The following is a 26,516-nucleotide window of genomic DNA, read 5'->3' as shown; positions in this document are numbered from 1 at the left end:
CATTGAAAAGGAGGAGGAGGTCTGTACAGATAAACTTTAAAAAGAGAATGAGTCTTGTTTAATGACTAATAATAAAATGTTAAGGTCATTGGCAATGTGTGTGAGAGAGCAAATGGACAAAGGGCAGAATATTTTAATTAAACTATCTAAAAGAGACTAAAGTGAACAGCACTAATGACTCAACCTTGCTGCCAGTAAAGGTTTTGTCTAATATCTTGCTAGCTTTCAGGCTGTTTTTGGTTATAATGTTGTAGTGTTGTTTGGTTGTAATGTTGTATAATATATTGAGCAGGTCTTGAAGATTTTGGCTAATGGGTTTGGGTGAAACATGGCACGGCTGCTGCTGTTGTGGACAAAGGTGACAGTGATCAGGATGGTGGTGGTAGTGATGGTAGTAGTGGATGATGGTGGAGGTGTTGGTATTGATGGTAGTGGTGGTGGTTATGATGGTAGTGGTGGTGGTGATCTTGGTGGTGGTTATGATGGTAGTCGTGGTGGTGATCTTAGTGGTGGTGGTTATGATAGTAGTGGTGTAATGATGGTGGTGGTGGTGGTGGTGGTGATGATGGTGGTGGTGATGGTAATGATGTGGTGATGATGGTAGTGCTGGTGATGATGGTGGTGGTGATGATGGTAGTGGTGTGGTAATAGTGGTGGGATGATGGTAGCTGTGATGATGCTGATGACAGTGGTGGTGGTGATGGTGGTGTGATGATGATGGTGGTGGTAATGCTGATGGCAGTGGTGGTGGTGGTGAGGATGTTAGTGGTCTTGATGCTGATGGCAGTGGTGATGGTAGTGGTGGTGGTGAAGGTGGTGGTGATGCTGATGGCAGTGGTGGTGGTGGTGGTGAAGGTGGTGGTGGTGGTGAAGGTGGTGGTGGTGATGCTGATGGCAGTGGTGATGGTGGTGGTGGTGGTAATGATGGTGGTGGTGGTAATGCTGATGGCAGTGGTGATGGTGGTGGTGGTGGTGAAGGTGGTGGTGATGCTGATGGCAGTGGTGGTGGTGGTGGTGAAGGTGGTGGTGGTGATGCTGATGGCAGTGGTGATGGTGGTGGCGGTGGTAATGATGGTGGTGGTGGTAATGCTGATGGCAGTGGTGATGGTGGTGGTGGTGGTGAAGGTGGTGGTGGTGATGCTGATGGCAGTGGTGGTGGTGGTGGTGAAGGTGGTGGTGGTGGTAGTGGTGGTGGTGAAGGTGGTGGTGGTGATGCTGGTGGTGGTGATGGTGGTGGTGGTGGTGATGGTGGTGGTGGTGGTGATGATGGTGGTGGTGGTGGTGATGGTGGTGGTGGTGGTGAAGGTGGTGGTGGTGATGCTGATGGCGGTGGTGATGGTGGTGGTGGTGGTAGTGGTGGTGGTGGTGAAGGTGGTGGTGGTGATGCTGATGGCAGTGGTGATGGTGGTGGTGGTGATGCTTATGGCAGTGGTGGTGGTGATGCTAATGGCAGTGGTGATGGTGGTGGTGATGATGATGGTATTGGTAATAATAGTGATAGCTAGTGTTTATTATGGTTCGGAAGCTCTACCTCTCCTTGAGTCCTCATAAACAGTCACTGATGTAGGGTAGGTATCATTATTATCATAATTGGTATTGAGGTTTTAAAACTGAAAGAACAAGCTTATAGGGATCACACCATTAATGATCAGTGGAGCCAAGACTCAGACTCAGGCAGGCTTTCTCCAGAGGCTACACACTTAACTCCATGTAGTCTTTATACTAATCTAACATCTTGCATCCCATTTTAAACTCATCATGATTAGAGGCCATCCAAATTCAGTTCTAAGCAAGACTCTACATCCCACTGCTAAGGGACTTTAGAGTGTGATAAATAGGAAATTGTGCACAGATCCTGAGGTTAATGGCTATGAGGCAGGACTCCAACCACAACTTTATTAGCCAGGCAACAATTTCATTAAGTAGACAAGTAACTCACAAGGGGACTATGAACAAGCTGATGTTGTGTTTTAAAGGTCAAAAACTGATTTCCTGCAGATTTCACTAAGGCAAGAATAAGGTGTGGTTTTAAATCAGAAGCTTGATTTGTAGTTAGAGCAGACTTCCCCACCAAAACATGCATAACTGTTGTACCTGATTGTCTGCCAAATTCTTATGATTGGTCCTCTCTGCTCTTCTCCCCACCAGATGCAATGTGGATATGCTCTGCGGAGAGGAAATATTTGGTACTTAGAGCAGGACTCTGGGAATCATTTAGCCATCAGCAACTAAGTCCTTATGTCTCACTGGGATTCCAATTTTTCTCTTATTACTCAGGCTCAGCGAGTTAACTCCAAACTGAGTGCTTCCAGGAAACAAAGAAGAAAGAAAGAAAAGGAAGCCTTTACTCAAAACTGATTTCTAGAACAAGGTAGTGCTCCTAGATGAAGTGAAAATATTCAGCTTTTATCCTCTGTCATTTAAACTGGACTAGACATAAAATTACCTCAGTAGGTCATTTCTCTAAAAAAAAAAAATCCCGACTTCTACAAATGATATTATACAAAGTGACAAGCTAGTCTAAACATTTCACAGGGGCTCCCCACTTATCAGGATTTGGGCTAAGTACTTGACTGGTGTTGTCCCATTTAATACTCATGACAAATCTAAAGGCGAGTGGGGCAGGAGGGGGATTGTTGTCTTCTGTCTGGTACAGATAAGTTAGCCAGAAATCAGAGAGGTTAAGGAGTTTGCCTAACATCAGACAGCTGGTAAGTGGTAAAGCCGGGATGTAAACCTTGTGACTGTCTTGTCTGTTCTCCGCTGCTACTTGCAGTTCGAATTAGAACAGAAGCCACACTAGTTGAAGGAATGCTACACCCAATCCCAGCATTTAAAAAGGGCTGTATTGTATAAAGGTTAGAAGTACACTTGTTGGTTACACATCTGTTGGGTGAACTACTGCAAGATACACAATCTCTTCAAGCTCCAGTTTTCTCATCTGTTAAATGGGGATCATCATTACTACCTCACGGGTTTCTTGTGTAGGTTAAGGGAGAAAACATTTCCAAGGTGTCTCTCATAAGCATCCCTTTCCATTTTATTCTGAGACCAATGCCTTATGTCTTGGACCTAGGCAAGATGCTGGTTCCATAACATGATAATTGTTCTTCAAAGCATGGATAATTATAAGTTATATATTATAACATATTATATATATATATTTTTCCTTGATGGGAGATTTTCAATTTTAAAATTCAAAAGACCTTCTGAAAGATCTCCTAGTGTGTCTCAATAGTAGTCTTTCTCATCTCTGTAATACAGTGTTTGACATACTGGCTTCCATGGGAATTGTAACCACATTGCCTGAAAGAAAAAAGTTCCTTCTTGAAGTAAGTTTGAGAAATATAGCAGACTTGTTTTCCTTGTTCCTTTCCTTGTTGTTTTCTTATTCATTGGGGACTCTCATACATGTTAGCTCATTAAAGGCTCTGATAAGTCCTGCACTATAGAAGCCTATATGTGTCTTTGACTATAAAACACTTATTTTTCACATTTCTTTGAGCAAAATTTTATACACATTTTTCAGTTTGGAAACTGGCATAAAGCCTTAAAGGCTTTTATTTTATTTAGTATTAATTAATTAACTTCTCATGACAACCTTGCCAGGAAAACAGGGCAGGCATTGCCCTGGAATGAAGAGCCCAAAGGGTATCTGTGAAGGTAAAGAATTAGTGGACAGCATTGCAGCCATTCATTTAAGAAGCTAGGGCTGGAAGAAAACTACCTAAAATTACTTTTTGAATTAGTTTTTAACATAACCCATTAATTTTTAATTATTTAATTCCAAGAATTTTAGGCGCTAGAGCAGTTTGCTGCTGACATTTGGGGCAGTGGAGCCTTTGGGTAAAAGGCAAATGTGGTTCTTGCTCCAAGATACAGCTCTAACCCTTTCATTGATTTCCATTTTTGCTGCTACCACACTCAACCAAACCTCCCAGGCTTCCACAGCAGTCTCCCAATTAGTTTCCTGTTTCTCATCCAATTCCATTGAATACCATTTCTCCACCCAGCAATCAAATTACTCTCCACAGCACAGCACCGTGTGCTCTCTTTCTTCCAACCTTCTAAAAGCTTCTCTTTTCTTAGAATAAAATGCCAAGTTTGTGCCACTGCCTACAAAGCCCTTTCTGTCTGGTTCTTTTCCACTTCTCCAACTTTTTTCTCGTCTTACGTTCCCCTCCTACTACATTCCAGTTACATTTCCCTTCCTCGAGCACATCAGACTATTTTCTGCCTCAGGATCTTTGCACCTCTGGATCCATCTGCCTGAAAGCCTCCCTTTGCATCAGCAATTTGTAGGAATGCCTCCTTCCCATCCTGGACACCTTTGCTCAAGTATTACCTTTCCATCAGCTACCTCCCTGTCCTCTCTGGCCAGAGTCTTCTTATCCTTTTCTAGCTCATTGCACTGTCTCTTTCCTTGTTATTTTCTTGTTCATTCATTGGTTGGTGTGCCTGTGGTCTGCCTCCCCAGTGTCAAAGACAAGCTCCACGAAAACAGGGAGCTTTTTTGACTCCACCATTTCATCCTTAGTAACTGGATAATGCTTGGCATATAGTGGGCTCTTATTAAATATTTTAGGAAATAAGCACATAAGGAATGAGTGAATTGGTGAGTTATGTTGTCCCAGAGAGATTGCCTGCACCATATATAACTAGTCATGCATGTGACCTTTGAAACCATAGCTAGTGATGGCTATTTTTTGCACTTATCAGTGACTCTATTATAATTCCTCTCAGAAGATCCCATATTTTCCCACAATCTGGGTAATGTGTAATACCCTCTTGCCATAATCGTCTCTGAACACACAGACACACACACACACACACGCACACACACACACACAAGAGGAGAGCTGGGCTCTAAGGTGCTGTCAGAGCTGTTTAAGCTGGCCAATTAGTTGGCTTTTGTTCTCCCCAGAGTGAGGAAGAGCACCGGTTAATTACCTTCAAGTATTACCCTTCCTGCATCCTTATTTTTATTTTTAGACTCCCCACTGCCATGCTTCAGCTCTTCTTCAATCTGCTACTATCCTTATTAGTGCTGCTCCCAAGTAGATTAAGCAAACTTTTTAGCTGTTGCTGTGAGCTCTAACATCCACAGAGAATAAGTCCAGACCTTAGCTACTGAGCAGGCAGAGTCGGATGCTCTGTGAGCCCTGCCGCAGAGGGGCTGGACTGCATACAGCCATCAGTGTTCAAGGCTCATGCTTTACAATCACTGTAGTATCCTGGCTGGAGTTCAGTTTTTAGAGCCCAAGAGCCTCACCAGGAATCCTGGCTCTGCTGTTTAGCAGACGTAGAATGGGGTATATTGCTTAGTTTCTGTGTCTCAGCTTTTTTTACCTGTGAAATAGGAATGATTATAGAACCTCTCTATTTTTTTAACCTTTTTTTTATTATTATTATGCTTTAAGTTCTGGGATACATGTACAGAACGTGCAGGTTTGTTACATAAGTATACACGTGCCATAGTGGTTTGCTGCACTCATCAACCCGTCATCTACATTAGGTATTTCTCCTAATGCTATCCCTCCTCTAGCCCCCCATCCCCCGGACAGGCCCAAGTGTGTGATGTTCCTCTCCCTGTGTCCAGGTGTTCTCATTGTTCAACTTCTACATATGAGTGAGAACAGTGGTGTTTGGTTTTCTGTTCCTGTGTTAGTTTGCTGAGAATGATGGTTTCCAGCTTCATCCATGTCCCTGCAAAGGACATGAACTCATCCTTTTTATGGCTGCATAGTATTCCATGGTGTACACATACCACATTTTCTTTATCCAGTGTATCATTGATGGACGTTTGTGTTGGTTCCAAGTCTATGCTATTGTGAACAGTGCTGCCATAAACATATGTGTGCATGTGTCTTTATAGTAGAATGATTTATAATCCTTTGGGTATACCCAGTAATGGGATTGCTGGGTCAAATGGTATTTCTGGTCCTAGATCCCTGAGGAACTGCCACACTGTCTTCCACAATGGTTGAACTAATTTACACTCCCACAACAGTGTAAAGTGTTCCTATTTCTCCACATCCTCTCCAGCATCTGTTGTTTCCTGACTTCTTAATGATCCTCATTCTAACTGGTGTGAGATGGTATCTCACTGTGGTTTTGATTTGCATTTCTCTAATGACCAGTGATGATGAGTTTTTTTTCATATATTTGTTGGTGGCATAAATGTCATCTTTTGAGAAGTGTCTGTTCTTATTCTTTGCCCACTTTTTGATGGGGTCGTTTGTTTTTTTCTTGTAAATTTGTTTAAGTTCTTTGTAGATTCTGGATATTAGCCCTTTGTCTGATGGATAGATTGGAAAACTTTTCTCCCATTCTGTAGGTTGCTTGTTCATGCCGATGATAATTTCTCTTGCTGTGCAGAGCTCTTTAGTTTAATTAGATCCCATTTGTCAATTTTGGCTTCTGTTGCCATTGCTTTTGGTGTTTTAGTCTTTGCCCATGCCTATGTCCTGAATGGTATTGCCTAGGTTTTCTTCTAGGGTTTTTATAGTTTTAGGTCTTATGTGTAAGTCTTTAATCCATCTTGAGTTAATTTTTGTACAAAGTGTAAGGAAGGGGTCCAGCTTCAGTTTTCTGCATATGTCTAGCCACTTTTCCCAACACCATTTATGAAACAGGGAATCCTTTCCCCATTGCTTGTTTTTGTCAGGTTTGTCAAAGCTCAGATGGTTGCAGATGTATGTTGTTATTTCTGAGGCCTCTATTCTGTTCCATTGGTCTATATATCTCTTTTGGTACCAGTACCATGCTGTTTTGGTTACTGTAACCTTGTAGTATAGTTTGAAGTCAGGTAGCATGATGCCTCCTGCTTTGCTCTTTTTGCTTACAATTATCTTGGCTATATATGGGCTCTTTTTTGGTTCCATATGAAATTTAAAGTAGTTTTTTTCTAGTTCTGTGAAGAAAGTCAATGGTAGCTTGATGGGGATAGCATTGAATCTATACATTACTTTGGGCAGTATGGCCATTTTCACAATATTGATTCTTCTGATCCGTGAACATGGAATGTTTTTCCATTTGTTTGTGTCCTGTCTTATTTCCTCAAGCAGTGGTTTGTAGTTCTCCTTGAAGAGGTCCTTCACATCCCTTGTAAGTTGGATTCCTAGGTATTTTATTCTCTTTTTAGCAACTGTGAATGGGAATTTACTCATGATTTGGCTCTCTGTTTGCCTATTATTGGTGCATAGGAATGCTTTTGGTTTTTGCACATTGATTTTGTATCCAAACCCCAAAGGCAAACAACCAAGCTACCCTCACTAACAAAAGCTTACTAGATATTAGGGAGCATGGCAGTCAATGGATGCCAAAGTGGCAGAGGACACAGTCTTTGCCCTCAAAAACCTTAGAAACTTGCTGAGGGGACATAATATCCATATGAGAAAAGGGTAGTTCTAAGTAAAGATACAATTAATCGGACAGAGTTAAAGAAAGAGGGACTCACAAAAGATGAAGATATTTCTGAGGCCATAATTGTCAGGACTGGACTCTTGAAAAGTGTGGGAGTTGGACTGGACCTCAGAATAGAGATAGGATTCAGCTGAAATAACAAGTGTGATGACAACTGGAAAAAAAAATCGTTGATTGATTGGAGTCCTTGGCTAGAGAGGAAAGTCTTCTAGAATGGCCTGTGCAAAAGGGAAGAGTGAATATGCAAAGTGGGCACAAGAGTGGAAGGGAGATTGGAGATTTGATAGTGAATGGATTCAATGTTCTGAAGATGAACAAGGACACAGTGAGTTCTGAAAGGAAAGGAGGTTAAATCAGGAGACCAACACTCAAGTCACATTCAAATTCTTAATAGGATAAGTTTCTAAAAGTACTGCGTGCGTGTGTGTGTATATACGTATTATATATATACATGTACATATGGTTGTTTCTTTGCCAACTGTAATTATTTAAAGATCCATATAGCTCCTTTGTTAGCCACTGACATTTAGAGAGACAAATTTAATTTTGGGTTCTTGTTTTCTTCAGGTTGAGGAACAGTTGGTTCTTACTGTCAGTCAGTGTCAGTGGCCTGCTGGAATCTGTCCAGAATACATTTTCTTATAGTTAGAATATTTAAGTTGGGTTTAGCTTTAAAAAAAGCTGACATCCAGAAAGTTAGACTTTGCTCAGTGCTTCTTCTAAAATGTCCACTGTGTCAAGTAAACAAATACCTATCGACTCCATGCTATTTGTCTGGGAAAATTCTAGATGCTGGGGAGATATTAAAAGGAAATATAAGAAATAGGGTCTCTAGCCTCCAGGAGGTTACTGTCATTGGGAAGATAAGGACATGAATCAGTTCCCTTTTCTTTCTTATTCAAACAATATGTAAGTTTCTGTTGAAACTAGTTTTGGCTTCATTTAACAGAAACCCCAAATAATAGTGGCTTAAATAAGATAGAAGTTAATTTTTCTTTTACATAACATGATGCTTGAACTTCAAGCACTGTCTTTAGGTGTGCGAAATTTCTTAGTATGTGATTTCTATCTTCTGGCTTGCTTTCTGATTATGACTTACTGCTCATTTTTCAATTATTGGTGGCTAGGGAGGTGGTGTTTCAGGTAGGAAGAACAAGGCGGGTGGAGAACCAAAAAGGTCTCATTTCAGCCAAGTAAGACTCTTTTAAAAAGCTTTGCTGAATTACTTACATTCCACTGGCCACACATATCTGTAAGAGAGCCTGGAAAATGCAGTTTTTTAACTGGGCACGTTGCCACCTGTTAGTAAAGAGGAAGGGAAAATCGATTTCAGGTAGTCATCAAACAACATCTACTGTAATACATCTCCAGGGTAGCTAGCTCTGGCCAAACAAAGCCTATAATTTCTTCTTTGACATTGTCCCAGGACTCAGTTGTAGGGCAGGCACATGCTTTGCATATCTGAGATCCTGCATTTGAATTTGGGAATTTCCTGATTTCCAGGCAGCATGGAAAAAGAAGCACAGACTCTAGAGTCTATAAGATCCAGGTTCAAACCCCCAGGTTGGTTCTAGCACAATAGAATTAACTTGGCAAGTTGCATAACAACTCCAAGCCTCTATTTTCTTACTTGTAAACCACCATCTCATAGAGTTGCTCTGAGGATCAGTGAAAATACCTAGGCTTATGCTTGGAATACAATAGATGCTTAAGAACGATCAGTGGTATTTGTTGTATGCTCAAAGTTGGAAGTCGATCCTTTAAGGATTAAACCATTTTGGCTTTCTGAATAGCAGTTTATTTAAAGAGCTGTTACTGAATGACAATAGCCATTTTTTAATTTCTTTTAATTTATCAAAATTTCCCTTTTTCTTTTACATTTAAACAACTGTAGATATGATGCCAGATGTATGTTTCACACATATTTGGGGGGAGGTGAATCTCATGTGCACATAAATGTATTTCTTTTCATTAAAACCGGGGAAATTTTCCTGAAGTCTAATAAACAAGCCTAAATTTACTTACATATTCTTAAATAGTTCTCAGCCAGCAGAGAAAAACAGATTGAATTTCAGAAAGATTGACTTGCACATATTCTTCTGATTTTGACTGATAGCTCATTTCAAGAATGAGGGCAAATAGAACAGTTTTGTTTTTATCAATCAATTACCAGTCAAAATTCTTCTGATTTTGACTGATAGCCGAGTTTCAAGAATGAGGGCAAACTAAGGCAACACATGATAGACCTATATTTCCTTCACACTGGCAGAGGTCAGAAGTCAGAATTCCATCAGTTTCACCCAATATAAGCAACCCCAAAACAGAAATGCTATACAGGAGGAGAAAAGGCTTTCAACAAAGCATTGTCGTTAGGGTTCTGTTAAATATGGCACCCTGTGCATGCATTTGAAATATACATTGACTTAAATGCAAATAGTCAGGCTGCAGCTCTGCTGTAAAGTAAAGGTACACCCACAAAAGGACAGAGCCTTTTCTGGAGACTAGCAGAAATGCGGTTGTATTTATATTAGTGGGGACAGAAATTATGATCGCTCTGGCGCCGCTGCAGCCTTTCTGCTGACAAGTTGCATGCCACTGTTCCGTAGTGACTGTTCTTTACCTGGAACGGCTTCTCCATGGCAACCCCTTCACAGGGCGCACTCGTTGCTTCTCTCTTTTTAAAATGAACACATTGGGAAGGAAGTGGAATATGTGTGTTTGAGTTTCTAAATGGAAAAAGGGAGGGAGTAACAGACACCAGGGAAAGCGCAGATGATTTTTTTTTTTTCCTTTTTCTTAATTTGCCTCCTACTTCCATGGATATGGGTCAAAAAGAAATGATTAAAATTCACTTTGTGCATTGGATTCTCTCTTCCATCAGTGTGCATCTTGGAGAGACATGGTTTGGATCAATTAATCTGTATTGCAGTTGATACTAAGTTTTAGCCCAGTGATTTGCTGCAATTTCAAAGGATACTTCAGTGTTCTTTTTACCTATTCATTAAGGACTGTCATCAACCACTCAGACCCAAAGGATTTGGCTGAGGGAAAAATCTCAGAATAGTTTTTCAAGAATATAAGTTTTTAAAAGAGAAGACTGAGAGCACCAGAATGATTTTTCTATTATGTCTGGGGAATATTGTTTTCTAAACTCTTTGCTGAAGATCTAGAAATAGGAGTACTTTATGGGAAAAATCTCTCTCCTGTTCTCACGGAATAAGTTAAGAGACTCCTCTAAACAGAAAAACAAAGCAAAACAAAAAACCTCAAGCATTCAGTCACTTCAAACTATTTCATATAGATGCCCTGCTTTTTTTTTTTCTTTTCGTTCCCAAAGGTTCTATTTTTGGTTGTTCTTTCAATTTTATAATTAAATGAAAGAGCAAGCCTTGACAAGTATTGACCTTCCTTCAATGTTTTGGCTTTCTTAAATAAGTTATCCCACCAGATTATATTCAGAAAATGAGAGTTTGATTTTAAGCCGAGAAAGTATGTTCTAAATTGTAGCATACCTGTGAGTAACAGCAGCAGTAAGAAGTGGGACAGTGCAATACTGCATGATAGAAAGTTCTAGAAACTTGATAGGTTCCTGGAGTACAGAAAACGCAAATGAAACTAAGACTAGTAATTGTATAGATGCAGAGGTTTTCCCACTCTGAAATCTTACCTCTAGGTTTGAGTGAAGTACAAACAGATAAAAGGAAAGATGCCTATCACACAAGTCATTGCCTTCATGTGGACGTCCTTTGAACCTGTGGTTGTGTTGATCGGCTGTTGCCAGAAAGTGAAGCATAAACAGTGAATCACAAGAGGCCGGTAAGGAAAGGCCCAAATAGGTCATCTTCACATCTGGCTGGCACTTAAACTTGATCTTTTCCCGTAAAAACTGTTGAGAGAAAAATAGCAATGTTATGCTAGTAGCCCAAAAGCACTAAAGATGTCCAAATCCAGGCCTTGCTACTCCACAGTTACCTTTATGAAAAGTATTTTCTTATAGCCAAATATCCCAATTCTTTGTTATCACAGATGACTAATCTTAGCTACTATTTTTAAAAAAAGTGGATTCAATGAGTAGATATTTACTTCCCGAAAATTAGGGCAAAGAATTTGAAAATGCCTAATGGAATATATTTGTATATGCCTAAGGTGAGAGAGCAGCCCATTAGGTCTCTTCCTACTTCACAATCATCAAGAGTTACATAGTAGAGACATTTGCTGCTCAGTGAATATCCATGTTTTCCCCCATATTCTTCAGCCTCTCTGGAGTTGAGCAGAGCCATGTGACAAGGAGTGGCCAGGAGCAGAACTGATGTGCTATTTGCAGGCTGAAGCATTTAAGAGCTAGTGCAAGATCTCTTCAGATTTTAGGTGCCCCACCATGAGAAACATGTTGACGTGGTGGAGCAACAAGGAAAAAGTCACCAGGAGCACTGCAATGAATACACAGCTCTAGGAAAGTTCCATATTGTACATAGGGTTTTGTGGCTTATGTTTAGTCAAAGATTCTGGGATTGTCTGTTACCACAGCACAGCTACTTCTATCCTGACTAATAAACATGAAATGTTTGTTATCAAGGCTGATTTTCTTTAGCCATTGTGTTTAGTTTATGTAAAAGGTGGTGCAGCAATTGTTAAAACTGTGAGCTTTGGAATTAAGCAGAGATGGATTAGAATCCTGACTCCACCACTTACGAGCTGATGGAACATGAGACAAGTTATTTACTATCTTGGCCTCTGTTTCCTCATGTATAAGATGGAAACTCCATCTACATGAGCAGTTTATATAAAATAACTAGTATAAAGCACTTAGCACAGAACTGAGCACATGGTGTGTATTCAGTAATACTGGAAGTTGCCCTTGTTGTTTGCTACTATTGATAGTTGGTTTTCATAACAATGAGGTTGCCTTTAGTAAGGGACTAAATCATTACAAGTCTTTTCAGGGTAGAGTTAGGATATGTTTGACATTACTGGAAGTTGCCAGGAGTAGTGAAACTGAGGTTCTATGTGCCTCTGTCAAAGGGAGAAACTAAGAATGAACCAGCATATCGACAGTTCCTCTGCTTTGTTAATTACTGCCCTTGAGTGTGACCATGTAGAAACAGGCAGATTGTTTTTGTCCTATATTTTAGATGTGCATTGATGTGCCTTTGGAATTCTGGAAACACCAACATATTCTAAGTAAGAAAATTCCACTAGGAAATGAATTTCTACTGCATTGTTATATCCATCATTATATACATAATTTTTTATGTTAGCACTTGCAAACATTGACATATCAAATATCACGTCAATTTACTTTAGAAAGCAATTGTGTATTTAAATAGCAGTAAGAGGAGAAATACACACCATTGGAAGTTAGAGTTGGGAATAGTTTCTGTAGAGTGAACACTGTTTCAATAATATGTGGAAATGAATAATTCCCCACCTAACACCAATGTAATAATGTACTGTAAGCATTGCTTTTCTCTGTATAATTTGCCAAGAATTCAACGGAAAACAAGTAACATTATGGGGAAATGACTCACTTTGGGCACAGTGGGTCTTGTTATAATAAAGACAGAGTCTGTGGCCATTTCTTTCCTTATTCTCTTCTTAAAAAAAAGAAGTAAATATATGGAATTGCTAATTATAATTGGGACACTTAGATTGCTTCCTTTTATAGAATGAACTAGGAGATTTCTTGGGCCTCAGCAATTTTTTCATGACTTGAATACCCTAAGGGCATGAAAAAGTTAAGATCATGTAATTATGCCAGCTTTAGTTTTTGCATTTTGATTAAGCCTTGAGTTTGTTACAGGAATCCCAAGCAATCAATAGCAAGCCTCATCTCACTTATCTGAACTCATCTCCTGCTCTATTTCAACCCATGTCAATGTGGGAAACTGAGAATATAGTGGTTAAGAGTATAAGTTCTTTATTATTGGCTGGCTCTATGGCTTACTAGCTGTATGTGATATTGGGCAATGTCAAAGAACCTGTTTTGTTATCGGCAAAATGGAGATAATAATAGTACCTCATGAAGTGGTTGTTAAGACTAAATGAAATACTGGAGTGAGATTCTAAATATGTCAATAAATAGTAGATGTCACCCAAGTTGGCTTTCCTGTGGTTCATTGCGCTCAGTTTCACTCTTGCATCTGAAACTGCAGTGAAGAATACACAGTGGGTTAAATGAGGTGGCCTCAGGTTTTAGCCTGTCATATCATCTATTCACAGCCTACGTGGGAGGGTAATTTGGTGACAACAGCACTTGACGTTGGTTATCAAAGTTGATTCAGAAAATACAGCAGGCTTTGGGGCCAATGCCTTTCTTCGCCTGTTGCATATAAAGGTGATCTGCTCCTAAAACTCTGAAGGAAGAAGCTTGGGCATTTTTCAGAGGTAGCTGAGTATGACGCTCAGTTACTAGAATCTGAAAACAAACCTCCTCTCCTGGAAAGATTAAGCTACTGCATTTTCCAATGAAGAATCATACGTTTTTCCTCCTCACTCATCTTGGATGATATCCTCTACATTTGGACTGTACGTTTCTAAAAGAGGAAGTGCATGTATTACCAACTCTTCTCCCGCGGCAAACATTTTTTGAGTGCTTACTCTGCACGAGTCCTCGGCTGAACACTTTCCTGCTGCTTACTTGACTTGCAGCTTTGGTCAAGTTCCTAAACTTCTTGTGCCACCATCTGTAAAATGAAGGTAATGATGGCTACCTCATAGAGTTGCGTATGAGAATTCAGTGCGTTAAAGCACATAAAGCACTAAGACTAGGACACATTGAAAGTGCTCAGTGGCAATAGTCAGTATTAACCTTATCTCTCATTTATAGAAGAGCAAATGGTCTCATGCGAGTTGAATAATTTGCCCAGGGCTTTAGAGCCCACTATGACTACCTTCAAAATCTTGGCATTTAGCCCCTTTACTGCCCTGCTGCTTCCTATCATTCACTCTATACACCTAGGAATCCCAGGTGTTCTGTTGTCTTTAAAACCATGTATAATTTGTTAAAGTGACTGCAATGAGCTTAAAAAGAAACATACCAAACCTGAGTTAGAGAAAGACATGGCAGCAATTTTCTAGAATGAATACAAATTTCTGCTTGCCTGTGAGGTTATCAGACTGAATTTATACTTAAAATACTGTACCTAAGCTAGTCTCCCCTTCTAGCATTAATAACCTTAGCTCTTTGGAGTCTAAGAATAACCAAAGGGGTGCCACGGGTCAATGGTGGGCAGCAGCTTGTGAGCATCTACTTTTCTCATGTAGCCAAACTGCTGCACAAGAAATAGGCAACATTTACGTGGCCCCTATGTCTAAGGTAGACACTTCTTTAATGAGATGTATATACCCCACAAGAATCTCCTTTCAGCCCAGCTGTACATAATATACTCACAGTTCCAGGACTTGTTCACCTCAATTCCATAATAATCCTCATTATATGACAGGAGAGAAAGAGGTAGGTAAGCCCTTTACTAAGAGAGAGAACTCAGGTGGTCAGCAAGTGCAGTGGATGCTTCTGTTTTTGCCTAACTGACTTCTATCTCTCCTTTTATTGGTAACTCCTCTGCCCTCGCAATCTACCCAGTTCTGGTGGGATGCTCACTGCCCAGCTAGACACATGACCTAGGCCTGATCAAATCAGACTAAATCCTAATACTTATAACACAGTTATTGGGAAAGATAAGTTTTGGTCTGCTGGCCTTGACAGTGAAAGGATGTAGGCTTGGAGCTCCTTGGGGCCACTGCTTCAGGGAACCTTGCTGACAGTGAAGTCAACACAGAAGAAAGCAAGGCCAAACATTGAAAGAGATAGAATCCTGATCCTTTCTTTTGAACAATTGGATACCACCCGGCTTGAAGCTTTCCACTGCACTTCTCATCTCTGATGAGGGTTGACAGATGTCTTCCTATTTATTCCTTAAGGCAGTTTTGGTTGACTTCAGTCATCTGCCACTGAAAAGAACCAGTTCAGCAAATTTTATCCCCATTCTAAGATGTTCTCCCTCCCAGGTCACTTTGAGCTTCTTGTGAGCACTTGGCATGTTGTGAATCTCCATCAGTAATCTCTGAAGAATCTGAAGTTACCAAACTCTTTGACTTTTGGTTTCTGCCCTTTTACCTCTAGGTTAGCGGAGTTACCTAGATCCCACATGACATATTGGGGAAAGATAAAAAAGAATAGAGATTATCTCCAGGGTAGTTTTGTTCCATACATGAGGAAATGCTAATAACTAATGAAAAAAATTGCTTTGTTTCTCATTCAAGCTTCTCTAAATTTCCATAGGAAAATGTTAATATAAATCTCTATTGCATATGGGAAAAGTGAAACTTGGAGAAGTTAAAGTGCCCAAGATCACACAGTTAGTAGCTGGTATAACTAGGATTCAAAACCATGTCGTCTTATTTGCATGTGATGGAAAGGGAAGAAGGGAACCTGCAACCTTCTGCATTTAAGGGCGCCTTTAATCCAAACCCCCTGTGCTTTAGTGTGGCACCCAGAGCTCCTCCTTCAATTCTGTTTCCATGGTGCACTGTGCATGTGCAGTCCTTGAACGTTCTTGCATTTGCTGGAGGTGGGAAGCCTTTCTCCAGATCTCAGCTTCAGATGCTGCCCACCCAGCCATCTGTGGCAACAGATTTGTGTGTTATCAATTAAAGTCTAAAGGAAGTTGGCAAAACCTCCTACTCTAACAGGGTGGGCTAAAGAAGTTCCTGTTAAAACAGAAATGGGTTGTGTCTATGATAGTGGTAGTTGGTAGCTTTCCAAGAGCACTTTAAATACTCCCCATGCCTTGAATTGCTCAGCTCTGAATCACTTTAAGACATTCCTCTCAGAGGCAGCTCATTTCCATGGAGCGGACCGGTGCATAATTAAACAGGGTTGCCCTTCTGGAAAGCAAAGCAACATTCACAATTTGGAGAATCTGCTCCTGTGATTTTCACTTTGCGACTCACTTGGGAAATCATTATTTATTTATTTTTTTAGTGTACAACATCTTCATATATATAACATGTCGTGCCCCATTTACAGTCACAAAAACTTCTTGGTTTCAATTGCTCTGGAAGACTCTTTAAGATGCCTCACCTAGGGAACCCCAAAATATCGAGTACACAAAATGGTCTTTAAGTTCAAGACAGAAAAATCTCAAGTACATATTCCTTATTTAGTGAAAATCCATCTTGCTATTTTTACATAACTAGATGACTTAAAGTTTTAGATAGAGAAATATAAAACATATGTTAAATACCTACTATGTGCTATTCCCTGTGGTAGGTTCTGGAAGAACAGAGATTAACCATATATAGTTTCTATCCTCATGGCACTTACTGTCTAATAGCTGAGTAGGGATTTATGACAGTCTGGCCACACATACAAAAAAAAGGGTACTACATTAGCTTATGAAGAAATATGATTCTGAATCATAAGAAATTTAGTCCCATTACAGGATAGGCCCTTGTATTCTTTCTTTTTTTTTTTTTTTTTTTTGAGACGGAGTCTTTCTCTGTCCCGCAGGCTGGAGTGCAGTGGCGCGATCTCGGCTCACTGCATGCTCCGCCTCCCAGGTTCACGCCATTCTCCTGCCTCAGCCTCCCGAGCAGCTGGGACTACAGGCGCCTGCCACAACGCCCAGCTAATTTTTTGTATTTTTAGTAGAGACGGGGTTTCACCGTGGTCTCGATCTCCTGAACTCGTGATCCGCCGCCTCGGCCTCCCAAAGTGCTGGGATTACAGGCGTGAGCCACCGCGCCCGGCCGGCCCTTGTATTCTTTTTTTTTTTTTTTTTTTTTTTTTGAGTCAGAGTCTGGCTCTGTCCCCCAGGCTGGAGTGCAATGGCACCATCTCGGCTCACTGCAAGCTCCGCCTCCCGGGTTCACGCCATTCTCCTGCCTCAGCCTCCCGAGTAGCTGGGACTACAGGCGCCCACCACAATGCCCGGCTAATTTTTCTTTTGTATTTTTAGTAGAGACAGGGTTTCACTATGTTGGCCAGGATGGTCTCGAACTCCTGACCTCATGATCCGCCCACCTCAGCCTCCCAAAGTGCTAGGATTACAGGCTTGAGCCACTGCGCCCGGCCTTAAACATCACATTATCCATCCTTCTACTAACACTCTGACAGCAATATATAAAGCATGATGGTCTCCCTTTCTCTCTTCCGTAAAATTTATCAACTTCAGCATATTTACTTTGGGGCCAGATAATTCCTTGTCGTGGGGACTGTTCTGTCCGTTGTAGGGTTCTTAGCATCATACTTGGCCACAACCTACCAGATGCCAGTTATGACAGCCCCAGTTATGACAACCAGAAGAGTCTTTGGACATGGCCATGTGTTCCTTGGGTGGGGAAGAGAGTGGGAAAAATCACCCCTGGTTGAGAGCCACTGAGCCAAACCAAGAGTAATGGTAGTTGTTTCACCGATTCTCTAAAATAGAATGAATCTTGTTCTAAATTAATAGAGAAAGATGAGTCATTCCTGGAGACAAAGGAATGCACTAAATGACCTCCTAAGATCCCTGCCAATCCTAGAATTCCTGGGTACTTTTACCCATAACCTAGTTTGGTTCGTCTGTGTCCCTGTCCCTGTGGACCCTCATGACTGTGCCTGGCAGGCAGCTGCATATCCAACACGCCCTTTATGTCAGCAGGAACCTTGGAGGAGTCTTTTTTTTTTCTTTTTTTTAAGTTCTTTTTGTTTTTTGAGAAAACTTGGCAGAAACATTCTTTTTGAACGAGGGGAAAAAAAAAACAACCCAAAAAACAAATTTAAGGGCTGTGGGAAAATAACTTTCTGTGCTCCTAGGTACCAGAACCGACCATTTGTTAGTATCGAGCGTCTGCTAAAGTGTGAAAAATTCTTGGAAGGCATTTTCTAAATTTTGTTATTGTTGTTTTATCCATTTATTTCTATGAGCCCTTTCCTTTGCTGTATGTTGCCTGTCCGTATTGGGCTGGCCGACTGAGGTATGCACTGTCTTTTATTTTGAAGAACCTACTATTTATCTGATGGTTGAGAAGGTGGCTGTACTGAAGTATAAAGAGCCCAGCATTTGAATGTTTTAAGACCTGACTTTTAATCTTATGACCATCACTTCCTGACTTTGAGATCTCAGGACTTCTGTGCTTTAATTCGTACTTAAAAATGTGGATGGTAAAACTCTCCACTGAACTGCTGTGGGGACAAAACAAGATGGTAGCTATTTGTGGATTTCAAAATTGCTATGAAAATTATTTGTTAATATGATTGGACGTTGTAATCATGTGGCAAATGTTTGTTTCCCCACTGGCTACTTATGTAGGGTTTATTTAAAATTAGGCAAAACTAAGAATATGTTTCCTAAGAACACATTCTGGCCACACCTTTTATAGCAATCTCTCTTCAAATGTGATCCCTGAACTCTTCTTTAATTTCCCACTTCAATAGTCCGTCTTACAATTTTTTTAACCTAGTTTTTCTGTAGTAAAAGTGCAGTTTTCAGAGTTCGACTTAGGGTCAAATCCCAACTTCTGCTTCTTTTAACTCCATGCTCTTTGACTTTTAACCTGAGCACAATGTCTTTTACATTCACGTTCCATTTCCTCATCAAAGAATTGGGGATGATAATAGATCATATCTTAGAGAGTTGTTGTGATGATAATATAAAATAATAACTATAAAGTGGCATCAAGATGCCTAGGCCCAGAGACCGGCCATGAAGATGCCATTGGCGGTGATGGCAAAAAACACCTTTAGTTTCAAAAAGTTGCTGGATCAGTGAGAGAACCAGGAGCTCGAGGCCCCTGGAGGAATTGCTACACCCCCAGTGTATGGTCAGCTTCTAGCTTTATATTTGCTCCATAATGACACGAATAATGCAAGATATCTTTGGAAAAGAATACCACCTGCTATAAAATCTGCAAATTCTGAACTTGGGGGAATTTGGTCAGTAGGAAAAAGAATCCGGCAGAGAGATTTCCCTGGGATCTATACAACCATCAACACTCACCAGTGGTCTGAGACGGTCCAGCCAATTATGGAAGCACTTAGAGACGCAACAACGAGACACGCCTTTGCCCTGGTCTCTCAAGCGTATACTTCAATCATCGCCAATGATTTTGCAGCCTTTCTTGGGCTTCCTGCAGAAGAGGCTGTGAAAGGCATATTAGAACAAGGATGACAAGCTGATTCCATCACAAGAATGGTTCTGCCCAGAAAGCCAGTTGCAGGGGCCCTGGATGTTTCCTTTAACAAGTTTATTCCCTTATCAGAGCCTGCTCCAGTTCCCCCAACACCCAATGAACAGCAGTTAGCCAGACTGACGGATTATGTGGCTTTCCTTGAAAACTGATTTATCACTCTGAGTTCAAGATTCATCTTCAGAATCCTGTATACTGACAAATATAGAAATGTAAACTTTGTATTTTCAATTTATTGGATGGCTTAAGCACCTCAGCATTCCTTGCTGAGTATGTGATAAAATACATATAGAATAAAAAAAAAGATGCCTAGGCCCTATGAAGTACGCAAAAAGTATTAACTTGTACTGATAAACTTGAATTTATTAAAGCTCCTGGACAAAATTGACGTAAAAAGTCTTCATCTTTCAAAGGGTATAGCCTCCATTTTGAAACTATTTCTTTGGTTTACACAACAAAACCTTTCTAGTTGGGGAGAGACTGCCCCTCCTAGAGCTAATTGGTTCTTAGTGGACTCAGCCAGGAGCATACCCTTGTTATGGAAACTAAGTAATCCTGAGCCATACCTCCTTAACCTGGCCCATATACCCAGAAGGCAACATTCCTCTGCTTTAACCACTCCAGGGCCAGGTATCAGGCAACTAGGGACCACTACTATAGTTTAGAACCAGCCAAAATTATCCAAAATAATTGATCTTCAATAGTTTACCTACCCCTGCCTTTCCCAAGAAAACTCCAAAAAAGGCTGCAAAATATCCCCACCTCCCAACTTTCTGCTCCTGCCTCTGCCTCTTGTCCACCCTAGTGTCTCTCTCATGTGGCCCCATGTGACGTGCCATGCCTTCAATCTCTAGGGCCTGTTAATATGTTAAGCTTGCTTTCCTCTCCTGACAGCCTCTCCTGTCTCTTCTAGTGGCCCCACCTGACTGACCATCACATAAAAGAAAATGAAACACTCCTCAAAACCACCCATGGCATTGAATGCATGTCTCTATCTGTGTCTACCACTGGCTCCAACCGGAGACAATTTTCTTGAAACACTTGAAAGATTTGAAGGCAAAACATTTTTTATGTAGCTCTATTGAACATCAGTTCTGTCCCTGGCTCTTTCTTCTGCTTAATGATAGGCTTTGAGCAAAGACATTGAACTTCTCTAGATGTCCTGATCCTTGTGTATAAAACAGGCCTCACACCTGCCCTGCCTACCTTTCAGACTTATTGTAAGCATTAAATGTGGCAGACAAAACACACTTGGTAAAATTATGTGCCAAACACATATAAAATATGACAAATTATCTTTATTGTTGTGAGAGAAAAATGTTGCCTCAATTTCTGAGAAATAAATCAATTGTTTGGTGCCTTTGATTATATGCTACAGAAATTTGGGAAAAAGCAAGACTCTGCTTCTGCCAATGTTCTTGTCTTTGACCTCTGCTCAGAGTCTCAGTGCTAATTGGTTCTGTGTAGAAGAGGCAGGAGAAACTTTGTTACCTAGTTTGTCTAATTAATAGCCACAGATGGATTTGCTTGTCATTTTTTCTCTCATAGATGACTTGCTGTTTTTTGACTAATGGGTCCTATCTGAAGATGGTTACATATTGTGCCACAAGTTTATCCTACCACTGGTAAAAACAGAACCTTTTGAACTATTTGACGTAGCATAGCAGTCTGTATTTTGCAAGAAGCCTTATGTATTTAACCTCCTTCTCTCATATCATTTTGCATGAATGTATTCTGCCTGCAGAGGCCCTTATAAATGGGCAACAAGCTTTGACACGTGTTGAGATCAGTTTGGCTCAGAAAGTTTATTTTCAATTTACTATACATTTTCCTTGTCTTGTCTTCCAAAATTTCAGTGATGGTAATTGTAACAGTTAACACCAGGCCCTTGATCTCATCTGTGCAATGATGGGTGTTTGAGAAAGTTGGTTCTGGGGAATGTCAGAGAGATTTCAGAAAAGCATTTGGCCTGTGTCTCTGTAGCTTCTCAGTGCTGTCTCTGTCACATTCCGTGCTGTGTTCAGCCTTCCTCCCAATTCCGGCAGCTTTCCAAAGCAGCTCCTGATTCATCCTCATCAAGCAGCAGAGAAGTCCAGGTGCGGCTCTGCTCAGCCTTCTTTGGGGAGGCAGAGCTAAGGGTTCTCCCTCCAAGGCACAGGACATCCCTTTATACAGGGATTTTTTATCAAGATTATATTTATTCAAGTACAAGATGCTTTGTAAAAATCCAGTCCCCAATAATATCTACATCACTCTGAAATGGAATAAAGAATACCAAAATGAATTTTTTTTTCAAAGAAATGATAAGCCTGTCTTGGAATGTATACATAAAAGAAATTTTTAAATGATTAGCAATATAATTTTATTCTGCCTATTTGAGATACAACTGCTGCTATTATTATGTCTACTACTGACTGTAATACTGAGTGTGCCTGGAAGTAAGGTAAGCTGTTTGCACGCATTATCTTATTCCATCCTCCTGATGACCATATGTAGTAAGCAACGTTTTTTACCCCCAGCTTATGGTTAAGAAAACTGAAGCTTGGAGATATTAATAGTTAAATTTTCCCAAAGTGCTTACTTGATGTGAGCCGTTACACTAGTCACTTTAAGTGTATGAGGTCAGTTAGTCTTAATTAACTACAGTAAATGTAGAAACTCTGTTAGTCGCTAAGGCTATCCCATTTCACAGATAAATAAATTGAAATGAAGGCATAAGGTCTGTCTTAGTCTATTTTGTGTTGCTATAAAGGAATACCTGAGACTGAGTAATTTATAAAGAAAAAAAGCTTATTTGGCTCACAGTTCTGCAGAATGTACAAGAAGCATGGCACCAACATCTGCTTCTGATGAGGGTCTCAAGGAGCTGAAGACAAAGGGGATCCAGTGTATGGAGATAGAGATCCCATGGCAAGAGAGGAAGTAAGAGAGAGGGGTGTCAAGGCTGTAGTTTACAGCCAGCTGTTGTGGCAATGAATAGAGCAAGAACTCATTCATTACAACAAGGATGGTACTAAGCCCGCCAGGACAGATTTGTCCCCATGACCCCAACACCTCGGATTAGACTCCACCTTCAGCTTTGGGATAAAATTTCAACATGATATTTGGGAGGACAAACTTCAAAACTACAGCAGAGTCTTAAGAAACTTACCTCAGGATTTTAGATTTAGGAAGCAATGTCAAGAGAAGACCTAGCACTTGTGTTTCTAAAGGTTGTGTGCAAACTCTTTCTTCTACTGACAACGAAATAGAAGTTAGAGGCATAGGGGATGGAGCTTGGGGCTGGGTTGTCTGCAGTACTTTCTTCCTTTATCTTAAGGTCCACCTCCACCTGAAAAGCTGTATTCATTTCATTTGAGATACTGCATAGGTAATGAAGCAAGGTCTCTTGTGCTGAGAGGCAAATACTGTAATCATCTGCATGACTTGATTCTTTATTTCAGTAATATGAAAATTGTCAAATTATGGATGAATTATGGATGCTACAGATACCTGTAATTTGCTGCTGCAGTTTTGTAAACACACGCAGCTGCCTTTAATTTTGTTTTACCAGTCATGTAATTCATTAACACACACCTGCAGTTTCCTAAGATACAAAGACGAATGAAGCTGGTTTGCAGTTCCCACTCTTTGTGTTTCCTACACTTTTCTGTGTAATCACCACACTCAGAGGTTGAGTAATTGGTTAAAAATAAATGCATCTCAAGGAGGAGGCTGGCGATTATCCTTGAAGAACATACTCAAATTCCCACCTCAGCCATTGCCTTAAATCATTGTTGTATCAGCCAAAGCCCTGGGCAGTTTGGAAATTAAGAAATTAGTAGAATTGATTTTTATTTTTTTGCAACTGTTATGGCAACAAAGGCAAATCATTAAAAGGATTTTGGAGGTAGCTGTTGGAGATTCCTTAACATGAGAGCCGTGAGTGGTGCCAGTGGGTTCCTGCTGCTTCACCAAGAGGAATGTTAACCAAGGCCTCATCTGAGAAATGAGGTGTTATAAGATGGTACTGGCAGGAAGTACTTGTTTTAATCCTTCATTTACTTCTTTCTTTCTTTCCCACCTATTGAAATTGATGAGTTAGGTTATTTCTGATTGCTTCCTCTCCTCACTGTCATGTCTGTAAAAATATTTTAAAATGTTTATTTTCAGAAAAAAAACCTCATTTTTGCCAGCTTTTAAAAAACAAGATCTTCGTAAAATCATAATAAGAAATAATAGTAATAGCTACTTTTGTTGAGCATTAGCCCTATGCCTAGCACTTTATTAAGAGTGTTACATAGTCATTTTGTTGAGTCCTCAACACAACCTAATAACATTGGCTTTATTTTCCCCAATTTATACGCTGGAAACCAGAATCTAAAGAAACTAAGTGAATTGCTGACATGGGTCCTCTATAAGTTAAACTCAGGACGGCCATCCTTCAAAAGTTGTATTTCATATAACAATGCCACATAGACTTATACCTCATACTGCTATCCTTTTGATTCCCTCTTCACCTTTCACCATTAACATTCTCCTTTGTACAGCCATAACCTTTATAGAAGCTGCAACATATTTCGTAATACTATGCCAGTTCCATTGCCTTACTCTTTTAGGTATTTAGGCTATTGTTATGTAATGTACAAAAATGTTCATTGTGAAGGCTAAAATTATATTGACAAACAATGTCCTAAGTGGCTTTAGGCAAGATTATAAAGTAAGGTAGGCAGCTTTTCTTGGCATTTTCCTGTCCTTTGTATACCAGAACATTTATTAGGCTAAATATCTTGGTTTGCTTTGTGTTGCTATAACAGAATACACCAGACTTAGTAATTCATAAAGAAAAGAAATTTATTGCTCACAGTTCTGGAGGCTGGGAAGTCCAATATCAAGGTTCCAGGCAAGGTAGGGCCTTTGTGCTGAGTCATACCATGGTGGAAGGTGGAAGGGCAAGAACGCTTGAGAACTGAGAAAAGGGAACCAAACTCACGATTTTCATCAGGAACTGACTCCAGCAATAACGAACCCACAACTAAGATAATTAACCCCCTTCTGTGATAATGACATTGATTCATTTATAAGGACAGATCCCTTATGATGTAATCACCATAATCAACACCGTTGCATTAGGGATTAAGTTTCTATCACATGAACTTTGGGGAACACATTCAAACTATGGAACTGAGAAATATAGCCTGCTTCCCCTGTTCTACACCAAATTCTACGTCTCATTGCTACAAAATCTTATATGCTACTGAATTCTAATTAGCAATGATTAGTTTATCTGAGAAGCTCATTCATGTGAATGAATTACCAATAGACATCATTTAATGGAGTTTTACTGCATGATAGGCACTGTGCTAAATTCTTTATAAACATTATCTTGCAAAGCCCTCTATGGTAGCATTATCTTCATTTATAAATTAGGGAGTTGAGGGACACAAAGATTAAGAAATTTGACCAAAGAATAATTTTGTAGGCCTTAGAAGCAGGATTTGAAATTCTTTTCTATATGACTCAGAGCCCTGAGTTCTGATCTTTTTGCCACAGCACTGTTTCTGAAAGTGTGTCTACCCGCATCAGAATCATCTAGGCTGTTTGTTAAGAATGCTGGTTTGTGGAACGCTCAAAAGACCTGCTAAGTCAGATTCTTTGGGTGCAGAGCTCAGGAATCTGCATTTTTTTTTTTTTGCAGTTTTCCCAAACCTCCCAGACATCTATATAATTTTTACTCATGTAAAAAGCTTATGACTTTTTGACAAGTTCCGTAAGAAGCAAACACAGTGATAGTGCTGTAAAACCCTGGTGCAAGTCAATGAGCAAGATGATTTTGACAGTCCAAAGTCGAAGATGACTGAATATACCACAGAAATCTGACCCTAATGCTATCAGTTAAATTCAGTCCCATGATATGAAGACTTGATGCTTTTAGAGAAACCCAAATCAAAGTAGCTGAAGCTCAAAAGGCCATTAATTGCTCTTTTAAAATACAGCTAGATCTAGGTGCTCAACCATAATCATCACAGATACTTTTCTCTTCTCTTCACGTTTTGGCTCACCTCTCCTCTGTGTTGGCTTTATACTTAAGCAGCATTTCCAAAGTGGTGATGAGGTGGCCCCCACCATCTCCAGGCTTATATTCTGCCGGGTTTGAATTCCCAGTGGAAAGAGTTCATCTTTCAGTGTAATTCCTTGAGAAGTCCTAGGGACTTGGGCCTAGGTAACTCCTCTCCGAACCAAGCAGAAGTCAGCAGGCTGGCATGCCCTGGGCAAACTTGAATCTTTTCCAAAGTCCTGAAACTAGAGAAATGAGGGAATGGAGAGTGGGACCAGCTGCTTATAAGCCACATGAACTGAGAGTAAGGGAGCCTTGGTCCCCAAAGGGAAGTTGACTCTTAATAGTACAAGGAAAGGGAATGGATGTTGGGCAGACAAATCAACGAATGTCCTTCTCACCCATGAATGGACAAAATTAGTTAGTTACTCTTTTTGCTCATAGTCAAGCTATCATTTCCCCCTAGGTGACTATTGGTAGCATAATTTTCTCAGCAAATATTTTTAAATGATACAAAATCTAACATGATCCAGTGCTCAACCAGGTGTGTCTATATATAGATCCAATAGCAAACTATTCATATCAGACCCAATTAGTGGAGTTAATAAAATTTATTTCCCAGATGCTTTAAATCACTGAAATGAATAAAGTGGTTTATGACAGGTCACAGGACACTTTCAAGGACCAGTTAAAAAGTGCTGCAGTTTGGAGAGAGCTCTGAGGTCATGATTAGAAGCTGACAAGGTGGTAGATGAGAGAGTGGAAAGAATAGGAATTTTGTTGGGAAAGCTGAAAGATGTGTATAGAAATGAGGATGTTTCTGAGCTGGCATTTGCAAAGCTCTCCTATGGCTTTGAAGGTCTTTAGAGTTGAGCTCTCAAAG

At 40.2% G+C, this 26,516-nt stretch overlaps 1 protein-coding gene and 1 pseudogene across 2 annotated transcripts in view; both read left to right on the top strand.

Annotated features, from left to right (window-relative positions):
- TAFA1 (TAFA chemokine like family member 1) overlaps window positions 1-26,516 on the top strand; it is a 542,330-nt gene that overhangs the window by 117,421 nt on the left and 398,393 nt on the right. The gene's annotated exons all lie outside the window — the stretch shown is intronic.
- On the top strand, window positions 17,424-20,688 carry LOC129471300 (COP9 signalosome complex subunit 8-like; annotated as a pseudogene).

The sequence above is a fragment of the Symphalangus syndactylus genome, chromosome 21 (genome assembly GCF_028878055.3).
Source record: "Symphalangus syndactylus isolate Jambi chromosome 21, NHGRI_mSymSyn1-v2.1_pri, whole genome shotgun sequence".
Taxonomy (NCBI): domain Eukaryota; kingdom Metazoa; phylum Chordata; class Mammalia; order Primates; family Hylobatidae; genus Symphalangus; species Symphalangus syndactylus.
Note: the sequence above shows the minus strand (reverse complement) of the source record. Positions and strands in the feature narration are given on the sequence as shown.